Source organism: Haliotis asinina, chromosome 15 (genome assembly GCF_037392515.1).
Source record: "Haliotis asinina isolate JCU_RB_2024 chromosome 15, JCU_Hal_asi_v2, whole genome shotgun sequence".
Lineage (NCBI taxonomy): Eukaryota > Metazoa > Mollusca > Gastropoda > Lepetellida > Haliotidae > Haliotis > Haliotis asinina.
The window spans coordinates 38,964,901-38,977,965 of record NC_090294.1 but is presented as its reverse complement, the minus strand read 5'-3'; positions in this window follow the sequence as shown (position 1 = coordinate 38,977,965).

Here is a 13,065-nt window from a genome sequence, read left to right as displayed (position 1 = left end):
TAGGGGTGCGCAGTGAAGCTCCGGGATAGAACCGGTCTCCAGAAACCCGCGCTCATCGTAAAGAGGGGACTAACGGGATCGGGTGGTCAGGCTCAGGGACATGGTCATCATATTGTTTAGGTCGGTGCTCATGCTATTGATCACTGGATTGTTAGGTATAGGCTCAATTATTCCATATGGTAGGAATATTGGTGAGAGCAACGTTGAAGAACAAAGATAAATGAACATGCGTGCAAAAGAAACGCCATTAAATATTTTAAAGATTTTATTGCAGAAAACAATCATTAAGCAACGATATTTAATGGATAAAAAGAAGAAAAATGGCGCAGCTTGTGATCTAAGATCACGTGAATGAAACTGAGCTGCATTATCCTGTATTCGATCACCAATACAGAATCGACTGAGAGCTTTTACAACTTTCTGGGCTGCACGAAATGGCTGATTCTGGCGTATCCAGTTACGCTGCTGCCATTGTGGCACAGTCCTGGTTCCTGGCACGTCGGTGTTGGCACGTCAACGTCATGCCCTTGAGAGGTCGATCGGCACAGAGACCATGAATGCGGAGTCGTCTGGTCACTGTCTGCTGACTGGATGTTGACGCTTGATGACGCCACAGTGACGCATCGGTTCCTCACTCGCAACACCCGTAAATACCGATCTTCAAGCTGGGTATTGACCTTTAGTCTATCACTTAGTCTATCTTTGGCATGTCTGCAGTACGACCAGTCTGTCGTAGACAGACTTGTGACGTGGGACGTGTGACGACGGTGGATGTGTATCATCCCATGGTCCTAGCCACATGGTCCTAGCCACATGGTCCTAGCTACATGGTCCTAGCCACATGCTCTTGTGCCTGTTCCATCTGTAACATACCGACTGCTCTCTCCCTCTGCCCTGGTGTTAAACGAGGAATGTTCCCAGTTGTCAAATGATTAAAATGATGTAAGAGAATAAACTTTGTCAGCTTTCATACCCTAATTTGATATGGATACCTCCGTTTTATTCGTGTAAATTCGTGTGTTTCTTTCACAAAATACGAAATCCAAGTGCAAATGTCCACATGATGTGTTTTTAGCTATTTTCAAACAGACTGACAATTATTTTGACAATTTACAGTCGTTTTTATTTTGGTGGCGTTCCTTTTGGCCGCTAGTTTATGTTTTTCGTGTTTTAGGCTTACACGAAATCACTACTCAATGGTAGAGTCAGTGTGCGAAATAACCACTGGTCCGCTAGCTGGTGGCTAGTAAAAATGCGGTCGGGCCAGTAAATTCCCACAGTCACTAGACTGGCTGAAAACATATTACTCTCTCCGACTTGTTAAGTTATAATGACCTTCAATAAATAATATATAAAGATTATGGCTTGATAAAAATGTTGATCGTAGTAGCAGCTTAATAATGACATATTTACGTTATTTTAGCATAAAAAATAATATTAATACAGTTCAGACTTGTGTTTTGCTATTTTTGTGATGTTTTTTTATGGGTTTTTTTCACATTTTTGTAACCTATTGCTTAGTTTCCACATTCAAATTTCGGGCGAGTGAAAACTTTTGTGTATAACTTCCACTAATAGCTAGCTCGATTGGCTAGAACAGAGATTAATTCGCTCACTGGGTAGAGTTAATAGTGGGATGCACGATCGAGGGCTAACTTTGTCTCACCTCTCTTTCCTTGGATCCTACCTACAGCCCAATTTTATATTGTATTGATAAAAATAGAAATAATGTTTTATGGCTATATATTTTTAGTATACATGTACATATCTGGGAGACTTGTTACTTTACTGTTCTTTGCAGACATGTATGTGTATGACTTTGGTTTTATCAAACTATACAATTACAAATTTAAAACTTCTCTCACGATATGGATGAAATACTACTTTAAATTTTAACTCACTCACTCACCCACCCACCCAATTAAGAAACGTCATGATGTACTTAATTGAATACCCTGTCTACCCGGAGTAGAATATCCCACTGCCGGTCCGACTGGGGGAATTTACTGGAAAGTTCGTGATAATTCAGGTCACTGTTTTTTTTCAAAAACCTATTCGTTTCCTCAGAGGCGACAAACTGCATCATGTAATCAGACTGGACGGTTTATTTGGTCCGTCATATCGCACTTCGATGCCCATGATCACTGGGTTGTCTGATCCAGGTCCGATTAGTAACAGACCGCAGTCATATAACTGCAATATTGCTGAGTGCAGCGTGTTCGAATCCCAATATCCAGCAAAAGGTAAGTTATTTTGATATAACATGCTATTCTACTGGGTCTAGATGTTTGTTGTGACTTACAATGAGTAAGTGAGTGAGTGAGTGAGTGACTTTAGTTTTTCGCCGCTTTTAGCAATATTCCAGCAATATCACGACTGGGGACACCAGAAAATGGGCTGCACGCATTGTACCCAAGAGGGGAATCGAACCGGGTCTTCGGCGTGACGAGCAGACGTAACATCACAGCGGCTGGTTGAAGTGGGAGGTTGAAGGTTGAAGTGCGGCTGGTTGAAGTGGGAGGAAAACCCGAAGTTATGTCGATCTCACAAATTGGTGAAGTCCGCGGGCACGGGTACAAAACTGTTGTGACTTTCAGGAGTAGATATGTGTTAAATGTCAATTTGGTCATACACCAAAACATCAGATTGTGAATGTATCCATTTACATGTTCACAACTTTTAGAAGACTTTGTCACTTGAATGAATGCCGAGTAGGCGTACATACGATGTACTAAGTTACATAACTCTAATTCCTCACCTCCCTGACTGTACTGTTGGTGATCGTTTAGTGAGAGTACACTGACAAGCCTCATCACACCGATAAGGGTTTTAATACGTGTCTTGTTGTTACACCCCATATAATATGACTGTGTCAGTGTTTTGGCATTTGCAAATGCCACATGTCTCAAAACACTGACAACCATATCAGTGTGTGCGTGTGTGAGTGAGTGATCGTGATCGTGATCGATCTATATCGATAACGATTCACGTGGAATCGTTCAGAAGGCACGAACGCGATTGATATAAAATGGCCTTTTGTACATATCATTTCAGGCAACACATTTGATATGCCACAATAACTTTGGAAATTAGTATGCCTTGGTATGTTCTTTTCATTCATTAGCCTAGTATATTTCTAAATAATATTTCCCTTGTGTTTATTGTCTACTTTAATTTATAGATTTGCTTCATGAAACCAATGTAAATAACACATGTTATCGTTGTCAAGTTGAATTAAAATGATCGACTATGCATTTTTTCGGTTTATTGGGTATGAATAGAAAACCCGACTTGCAGAGTTATGAGAAAAACCATTTCGCGGATTCACCCAGTTTGCAGGTCTTTTTTTCGATCAATGCTTCAATAAATTTTAAACAAATGCAAAGTCAGTTCTGAATTGCGTCATAAATATGTACTCGATGTCGAATGTTTCGGTGTACATCTAAAAGAAAAACGTACGACTGTATTTTGTTCACAAACACCTGAATTTATTACTTTGGAATTTCTGGTAATTCTTTAACACAACAAACATAATTTCATTTTTAGTTCTGCTAAATCTCCCAGGATATGTACAGGTTATACCCACGGGGTTTAATGTTAGAAACTCATGATCTGCGTTCAGCTCCAAATTCTGTTTATCTCGATTAATGTACATATAACGCACAACAAAAGAAACGCAACTCTTTTTTGTCAACTTTTTAAATAGAAGACATAAGCATGAAAGTTTACTTTTATGGGATTTCATTTTTTTTTCGAAACTTGCGTTTCTTTTGTTGTTCAGTATATGTTCAATTATGTTTCGAGTTCATGGAGACGAACATTGTTCCTTACATATCTGGTTTTCAGTTCATGAAGATATCATTACAGAAAACTACATAATACAACTGTTGGGTAAAAGGCATGAACCTTTGTTTTACAGTCGATAAAAGTTGCACGAAAACGAAATGGTTAATCTATGTTGTATTCCATACAGGCAAAATATTTGTGTTTTGAACCTGAAGTGTTTTCAACGCTTTGAGAATGTCTTTTTCTGTTTCCGGGTTTCTAGTAGAGTTCCTTTCATAAAAACCTTCATTAATGACTCTAATCTTTGATTTAGAGGGAAATATCATGACTGAATATGAAGGCATCTTTCCGACATTACAACACTGTAGATGCGAGTCGGAGTTGGTCTTCAGTAACCCATTCTAACGGGATCAGGTGGTCAGACTCTCTGATTGGTTGACACATTTTGCACGTATCCCGATTGCTTAGACCGATGCCAATGCTATTGATCACTGGTTGGTCCCGACTCGATTATGTATCCAACAAATAGCTGGAATATAGCTGAGGGCAAACGACAAACAAACACAATATGATGCTTGTACAACATACGGGCGCTTCATCGGGATGCAGATACGAGCCACTAGATATAATAAAGGTCAAAGGTTAAGAGTCAATCTTTGAGGGGGGAAATATAATGGGAAGACAATGACATCTTTCCAACATTACATTTTTCATGTTTGTGCAAAACGTGAAATTGGCGTAGACACATCCGACTTCGACTTAAGTGGGGTTTACTATGAAATATTTGTCTATGAATTTAGCCAGTATACAGTCTAACACAGTTGATGTACGGACTCTGTCGTATAGCTGGAATGCTGCTGAGTATGGTGTAAAACTAAACTCACTCACTTACTCTAACACCGTTGTATCCAAGTTGAAGGGGCCTACGTTTGTAAAGAAGAGACAGCTATAACGAACTAGGGTTCAGGAAATTATCATAAAATTAGGAAACAAGAATGTACTTCGAGACAAATGTAAACACAAAAGGAATGGTTTGAATTATTGATTAAGGACTTTCGTTAAGATTGTTGTGTTTAAGTGAGTCATTTCACTGAAACCTGATCACTAGTAAACTACAGAAGGCAATTTTATTATAGTTTTCTCTGACAAATTCTGATCCAGACTGAGCTATCCAGACTGAGTGACTTGAGCTGCTAGTAAATGATCGTTGTTTTATGCCGCACTCAGGAATATTCCAGCTATACAGCGGCGTATGCTAATAATCAAGTCTGGACTAGTCAATCTAGTGATCATCATCACAGCTGAGATACGATGCCATGTGCCAAATATGTCAGCGAGCCTGACCACCCGATCACGTTAGTTGCCTCTTACGATAAACATGGGTTATTGGTGTTCAGGAATCTTACCATTGTTAAATACGTCACTATTAAGTATAAGTTTAAAGGCCTCTAGTGGTTTCAGAACAGGAAGTCCATAGTGTACTCCAGGAAAATAAGCAGACAGGAGTTGTGATGTCATGGTCATGCAACAGTGGCAATGAGAATAAGTGATCACGAAAATGAGTGATTATACAAAATGTACCATTACGATAATTATACTTAACTTTAAACAGTGGGACATGCATGCTAGACACGTATTAAATGATGTGAGTGTGAATGCAGTGACGAAAGCGCCTGAAATGTATTTTATCGGGGCGGCCCAATATGACTGATTTTACAGCTGCTTCAAATGCTAAAATATGACCTTAAGGGGAGGCTACTCGTGATTGACACAACATTTAAGCGAGTCTCCTTCAAGTTACACATTATTACCTCCCTTAGACCAGAACGTCATGGTATGGGACACCCGATTGGTAACGATAAGCAAGTATGTGCTGTGCTATTTAACATTGTGAAATAGAAACCTAACGATACAAAATGAAAGACTTGTCGACTAATGACTAGTGAAACCGTTATGAAAGTATTGTATGTTTCACAACGCTGCATTAGTGCAGTCTGCATGCAACCTGGTAGAATATCGCTTAGACGATGAATATGTGTAACTTTGAAATATAAGTGAGTGAATTTAGCAATATTCCAGCTATATGGCGGCGGCCTGTAAATAATCGAGTCTGGACCAGACAATCCAGTGATCAACAGCATCAGCATCAACCTGCGCAATTGGAACCGATGACATGTGTCAACCAAGTTAACGACCCTGACCACCCGATCCCGTTAGTCGCCACTTACGACAAGCAAAGTCGCCTTTTATGGCAAGCATGGATTGCTGAAGGCCTGTGCTACCTTGGACTTTCAGTGGTCCTTTAAAATATAAACAAATAAACCCATTTAAATTTGAAAAGTGCCCCGATGCGATGGGAGACATCTAGACTTGCTTCATTCAGGGCTATAGGCAGCTGGGAGGGCAAGGCGGGCGGGAGGGAGGGAGGGAGGCAGGGGAATAATGTGCTTCAGGGACTGTCAAACTAACAATATGAAAACCGACCCTCAGATCCATTACTAGTATATCAGTCTGATATGAGCTGCTACTGCGACAGCTACTTCTACTACAACACCTGCTGCTATTACTATCACCACCACTAGTACTACTACTACTACGACGACGACGACGACGACGACTACGACTACTACTACTGCCGCCACCACCACCACTCCTGCTGCTGCTACTACTACTACAGCAACTATTACTACTACTACCGCTACAACTGCTACTACTGCTGCTGCTACTACTACTACTACTACGACTACTACGACCACTACGACTACTACTACGACTACTACTACTGCCGCCACCACCACCACTCCTGCTGCTGCTGCTACTACTACTACAGCAACTATTACTACTACTACCGCTACAACTGCTACTGCTGCTCCTACTACTACTAGTAGTAGTAATACTACTACAGCAACTGCTGTTGCTATTATTTCTGCTGCTGCTATTACTACTACAACTACTACTGCCACTACAGCAACTGCTACTACTACGACGACGACCAGTACTACCTGTACTTACAAACATGTTTTTGCACAATTTCTGCACCAGCGTCAAGGAATAATAAATAAGGTTTTATTACCAGGGTGCTCGGATATATCTACTAATTTCCTTTATTTCCTCTACTAATTCCATCAATCTCCAAATTCTCCACCATTACAACAACCACCAATAGCCCACAACTGCCACTTCGAAAGGTCATCGCCTAAGTTGATATGTTTTGATACAACGCATCGGGGAGTTGTTGGGAGATCCTGGGTTAATTATTTGTTTCTAAAGCTGTGTATGTAGCTTCCACCGCCCGAGAACAAAAGTCCCACGTGAGAAACAGTCAGGATCAGATCCACGATACGTCTCACGTGACTCCAGTCCGTATACAAAGCCATTATAGTGACAATAACTGTACTATTTCCGTTGACGTGGATCTAGGTTAATGGCTGACAATAGCCAGCTGAACCCGACCCGTCACATGCTGTCGAAATGCAGATACTGAAAAACATAACCGTTACAGGCACGATTCAGAATAAATTCACCATACATCATGTTTTATGCATTTTTTTCTTATGTTTACCTGGATTTTCATCTGCAATGACATTTGCAATTAATACTTATATTAGCATATTTACTGGCGGGAGCGTTTACAAACACATCCTGTTTATTCATAAACACATTGAATTATGTGATATTGAAGACGAAGGCTTACTGTCTATATTATAAAACAACAAGGGAACGCTTGTTTAAGAGATATGCTTCGTACCAATTTCGCGTGACCTTTTGAACGACCAGCGTGCAATGCTCATGTCTGCCTAGCTCCTCTGAGCAACAGAATATTAAACCAAGTTGGGATCGTTCTATATTAGATGGATCTGAAATGTTGTTGTGTCAATTATTCAATTATAGATCCATCAATTGGATTATGGGAAAATATTTTGCTCAGTTCTTGGATAATGTAATAACAACGTGTAAATTATTCATAAAGCTTAAAGATCATTCAGATGTCAGGCAGCGAGGCCGTCAGCAGCAGAAATCATAATTGATATCTTCCCTGTCTTTGATTGTAATTCCTGTAAGTGGGGAAGTTAATCTCAGACCACTGTGCAGAGGTGGCAAGTCCTAGAATCGTGTCTTCACAAGGTTCGTCAAGTAGAAGACCCGGGTTTGATTCCCACATGGGTACAATGTGTGAACCTCTGACAGAAACTGACTCACTCACTCACTCACACGGTGCTGATGCAGGTAGTTGGTAATCACGACCGGGCTCTTGCTGACGGCTCAGATACAAAGTACTGGTCTATAAACAGACATGACAAATGACGTGATTGATGATGGCATGGGTACCAAATCCATCGACTGAAGATACACGATTGAAACATGTAGAAGATCCGTGTTGTGTCAATACTTCTGATATATCTACAACTGTACGCTTGGTATTCTCATCACTTGCACACACACACACACGCACGCACGCACGCACGCACGCACGCACGCACGCACGCACGCACATACATACATACTACAAGGCGGTGGGGTAGCCTAGTGGTTAAACCGTTCGCTCGTCGAAGACCGGGTTCGATTCCCGACGTAGGTACAATGTGTGAGGCCCATTTTCTGGTGTGATATTGCTGGAATAGTGCTAAAAGCGGCGTAAAACCAAACTCACCCACTCAAACTCATTACTACTGTTGCTGCTGCTACTACTGCTGCTACTACTACTACTACTGCTGCTGCTACTACTACCAACCAAAACTACTACTACTACTACCACCACCACTACTACTACTACTACTATGGCATCGGTTAGATCCTGACGCTTTCCCCATTGCAGCCATATATGGCCACACACTGTCCATCTAATGATCAGTTTGCAGTTATATGTGATCTTCGGATGGTCTTTCTTGAGTATTTTGCGTTTAAACTTCAAGGACAATGCTGTGCCTGATTCAGCATTTCAATCTTTCCGGTAAAACAACCGCTGTGCAACTGTCACGTGTTTTGTCTAACGCGAACGAGGAACAGGTGAGAACTCCATGTATAGAAACGAAGGAGACGCCCAAATATGTCAATCTGAAATCCTGTTCCCGTATCCATTAATCATAGGATTATTTATATACATTCGCCTTTTGTTCGACTTTCAAAACACCAAAACACCGGCATATCTGTTTAGAATCGAAATGTTACTGCGCATTAAAATGACCCAGATGTAATGATATAGCTCAAAATACTGTTTACTACAAGTCACACACTCCGCACGAGACTCGCGTTTCATCCGTGGGAAAACATGCATGACGATGACTGACAACGATAGGCTGGACTCCGCGTGACCTAAAATACTGCGATCTGATTCGTCAGTTTTTCGGTTAATATATTCATACGGACATTGGTTCATCGTGCATTCCCTGAATCGCTGCGGACATGATTTTCGCAGGACCCAATTGGCTAAAGCCAAGATTGCTGACCAAATCCTCGCTGTGTACATTAGCCGTGCTTGAGGAGTTTTTCAACACAGAAATTACATTTCCTTCGAACCTGACTGATACACAGGTGACCAGGGGCAATCGTTAAAGCCTTTTATTCGGATAACTGAAAGACGAGATCAGAAGGGCTGAGTCACTTTATTTCGTGTATTAGAAGCAATGCGGGAATAAGCTCAATAGATCTTGGATCTGTTAAGCTAGGCTGTTGTGGGTTACTACAGTGACGTGTTGCGTCAGCTGTAAGCGGTTGGAAACGGTGATCACACTGTTCATTACACTCGCAATAAATGAAAGGAAACTCAATAACATGCTGTATGACTTACACAGAGAGTTCTAAACAACATCTCGCACCCAAGTGTCCTTGTATGTAAGAGAGAGATGGTTGGTGCCAGCTTATTTTTTCTCAGCCGCTGCACATCCCTCTGTCTGTCTTTCACATGTCATCCTTCCATTGCACTTTCTCTCACTCTAATCCTCTTTTGCAATCATCCCTCCACACCCGTCACCTGTTCATTTCATCAGCTATCTTCTGTCCACCACCCCCAACAATCTATCCTCTCCCATCGTCTCAACAACTCTCCCATTCCACTGTCTATCCTTGACGTTCGCAAGGTCCCAGTCTGATTATTTATAACGCCCATCCCCCGCAGTCACAAACGGGACGCGCTAGGAAAACTACAGCCTCAAAGAGTTCATTCGGGCACAATGTATTTCCAGGATACATTTCACACACATGAACGAGTTCAACATCATTTAATATTAGCCTTCCCTTTCATATCGTGCAGGTAAACATGGCTATGATTAATATGTGGCAGGTTGCCCCAACCTCCCACAAAAGAAGCGTATGAACAGAACTAGGTTAAATATGCATTTCTCAAACTTCAGCTGTTTCAACAATAAATGCTGTTGTCACTGCCTACGTTGTAGATTTGTACGACACAGAGTATTGTACATATTAATGGATCGATACTTCATAAATCATACGTCCGTCATTTTTTCCACATCACGTTTGACTCAGCTGCTACCACAAATTGTGATTGTATTCAGACTCACATGACAGTCACATGACATATTCAATTTGCAGCCACGTGCATCTTCGTGCTTCCTGTAATAACTTCGACACTTCACAAGGGTCAAGGGTTCACGTCAGAGCAATGTGTCGATTTCAACGAGTGTGCGGGCGAGCATAGTTGCCTTGTAACACCGATTGGAGAGGCAGTGAGTGTAATTGATGTAATTGATTTGAGTGATTACTGCATTGCTTCGTCGGTATTGGTAATAGTGTCAGGTGAATTTGTCTTATTTAAAGTACTGCATTCTTTTATTACAAATCCAACTGCAAGATCCGATACATCGAATGTTGTGACCGGCGAACTTGAAACAGAATCCTGCTCTGTCTGAAAGTCCCCGATCGAACCACATCAATTCCCCCCCACAAATTTCGTGATACGTCTATTTATTTCTGAAACCATGTTATAGGCTGGACGTTGCCATGATATTGTTAGAATATTGCTAAAATCGGGGTAAAACTCAACTCACACACTGCAGATTTTAATTTGTTATGCAATCTAGCTTGAATAATGCATCGACTAACCTATTCAAATCTTTCGTTTTACGGCGATGCGAATGTTTGTGCGTCTGTTTGTGTTTGCCTCCGCTTTTGACTCAGAAGTGTGGATAGGTACTCGAACTTGCTTTTCTAAACCTCTAATTAACATGGTAAACAACTACGCCGACAATTCTGTAGTTCTACATTAAATCATAACTAGGACAAGAGATCAGAGCGACGGGAATGTCCACCTCCATTTCGAGATAAATGTATACATCTATTTATATAGTTTATCAATCAGGACAGGAAAACATGTTCGAGATATGATACATCTGGTAGGAAAACACGTACTGGAGTCCTTTCTGGATTATACATGTCAAAACTAATATTGTTAAAAATAATTTTGTATGTTTAATTTGCTATTCATTAATTGGCGTGTGGCATAAATGTAAAGATAAGATGAACAATGATTGGCCCTTTTGCCTTTGCCTTTAAGCTATGCTCACCGATACGCATTCCCCCAGCCCAAGAGGGCTGTTTCAAGATTGGATAGTCACCCAGAGGCCGTAAAATAATATATGGTCTCCGGTCACGGTAAGCTTTTGATCACAAATAAATATTGTCATAACGATAACGCCAACAGCAGCTGATGTCCATGTGAAGTCTTAACAGAGAAATGTCAGTTCCTGACAAAGAGAAATGCAAGCCTACAGAACAGCAATTGATTGAGAGACGTTTTTGTTCGCCGGGAATTGCAATTTGTGACAGATCGTGATGGACTCTCGCGAAAAGCTGGCAACAAGCACTTCATGATCGAATGGCCTTGAGCAGAGATTCGCGCGTGCGGCTCTTAACAGTGGAATTCCAAGAAAGTCATGGATCTCTCGTACGAGGTCAGCTAGACCTCAGTAAAGTGGCTGGGAGCTCACGTTCAAACACAGAGTCAAGTATAATCGGACATGCAATTAGTATTTACACATTCCACTAAGATTAACAACTCGAACGCAAAAGAAACACCAGAGTTTTAAACAGGTTTCGCTTTTCCATTGTGTAATTGGAAAATTGCTTAAAGGGGATATGGAACTGTTTGTATCGTATCCATGTCTTGGGGCAGCGTTATCAAAGTAATGCTGCCAGAAACTGTGCACAGGGACACTCGATACTGAATAGGACCGATTTGTTGATATTGAATCCAGGTTAGGGGGCGTCATATGTTCTCTTCAATGCCAGAACATGTATACGTATTACAATTGCACACTGAAAGACAGAAGAAGCAAAATGAGGACAATAACTTCTCCACAATCTCGTGCTGAGAAGGTGTACATAAATGACATCCTATAAATGTTACATATCTGGTAGCATTTCCGAGGAAATCACAGTTTTAATTGAGGTTACACATGAATAGCGATAGTGGTCGTAGTAGTAGTAGTAGTAGTAGTAGTAGTAGTAGTAGTAGTAGCAGTAGCAGTAGCAGCAGCAGCAGCGGCAGCAATAGCAGTAATGTTAGTAGTAGTGGTGGTAGTAGTAGCAGCAGTAGTAGTAGCAGCAACTGTAATTGGTAGTAGTACTAGCAGTAGCAGCAGTAGTAGCAGCAGTAACTGGTAGTAGTAGCAGTAGTAGTAGTAGCAGCAGCAGCAGCAACAGCAGCAGCAGTAGTAGTAGCAGCAGCAGCAACAGCAGCAGCAGCAGCAGTAGTAGTAGTAGCAGCAGCAGCAGCAGCAGCAGTAGTAGTAGTAGTAGCAGCAGCAGCAGCAGTAGTAGTAGTAGTAACAGAAGTAGCAGCAGTTGTGACTGCAATACCAGTAATAATTGAAGAGGTTGTAGCAGCAGCAGCAGCAGCAGCAGCAGCAGCAGCAGTAGTAGTACTAGTAGTAGTACATTTAGCCTACACATATTTTTACTCTGCCATGCATTCTGTAATGACGTCCTGGAAATCCACCTTTTTATTAGCAGCTTGTCACATAGTAATGAAAGTAATGCTGATAAATTGGGGATCGTACACAGGCCGAATTGATGGTATGCGGATATTTTAATCACTAAGGACCGACAGTCGAAACGTGGAAATTTCGACTCGTTGTAAGTGGGTGCCAAGCAGGGTAAGTCTGAGATTCGAGCACACGACCACATATCAGTTTGCATGGTATGTTTAATAGAGGGGATGCAGCTTGGAGTATTATGGTTATTTTTTGTTTTAGATAAGACATGGGTAGGTTGTCGAGCATTGTCTGTGTGACGGGTGAGTGTGGCGGACTTGAATGTGTGACT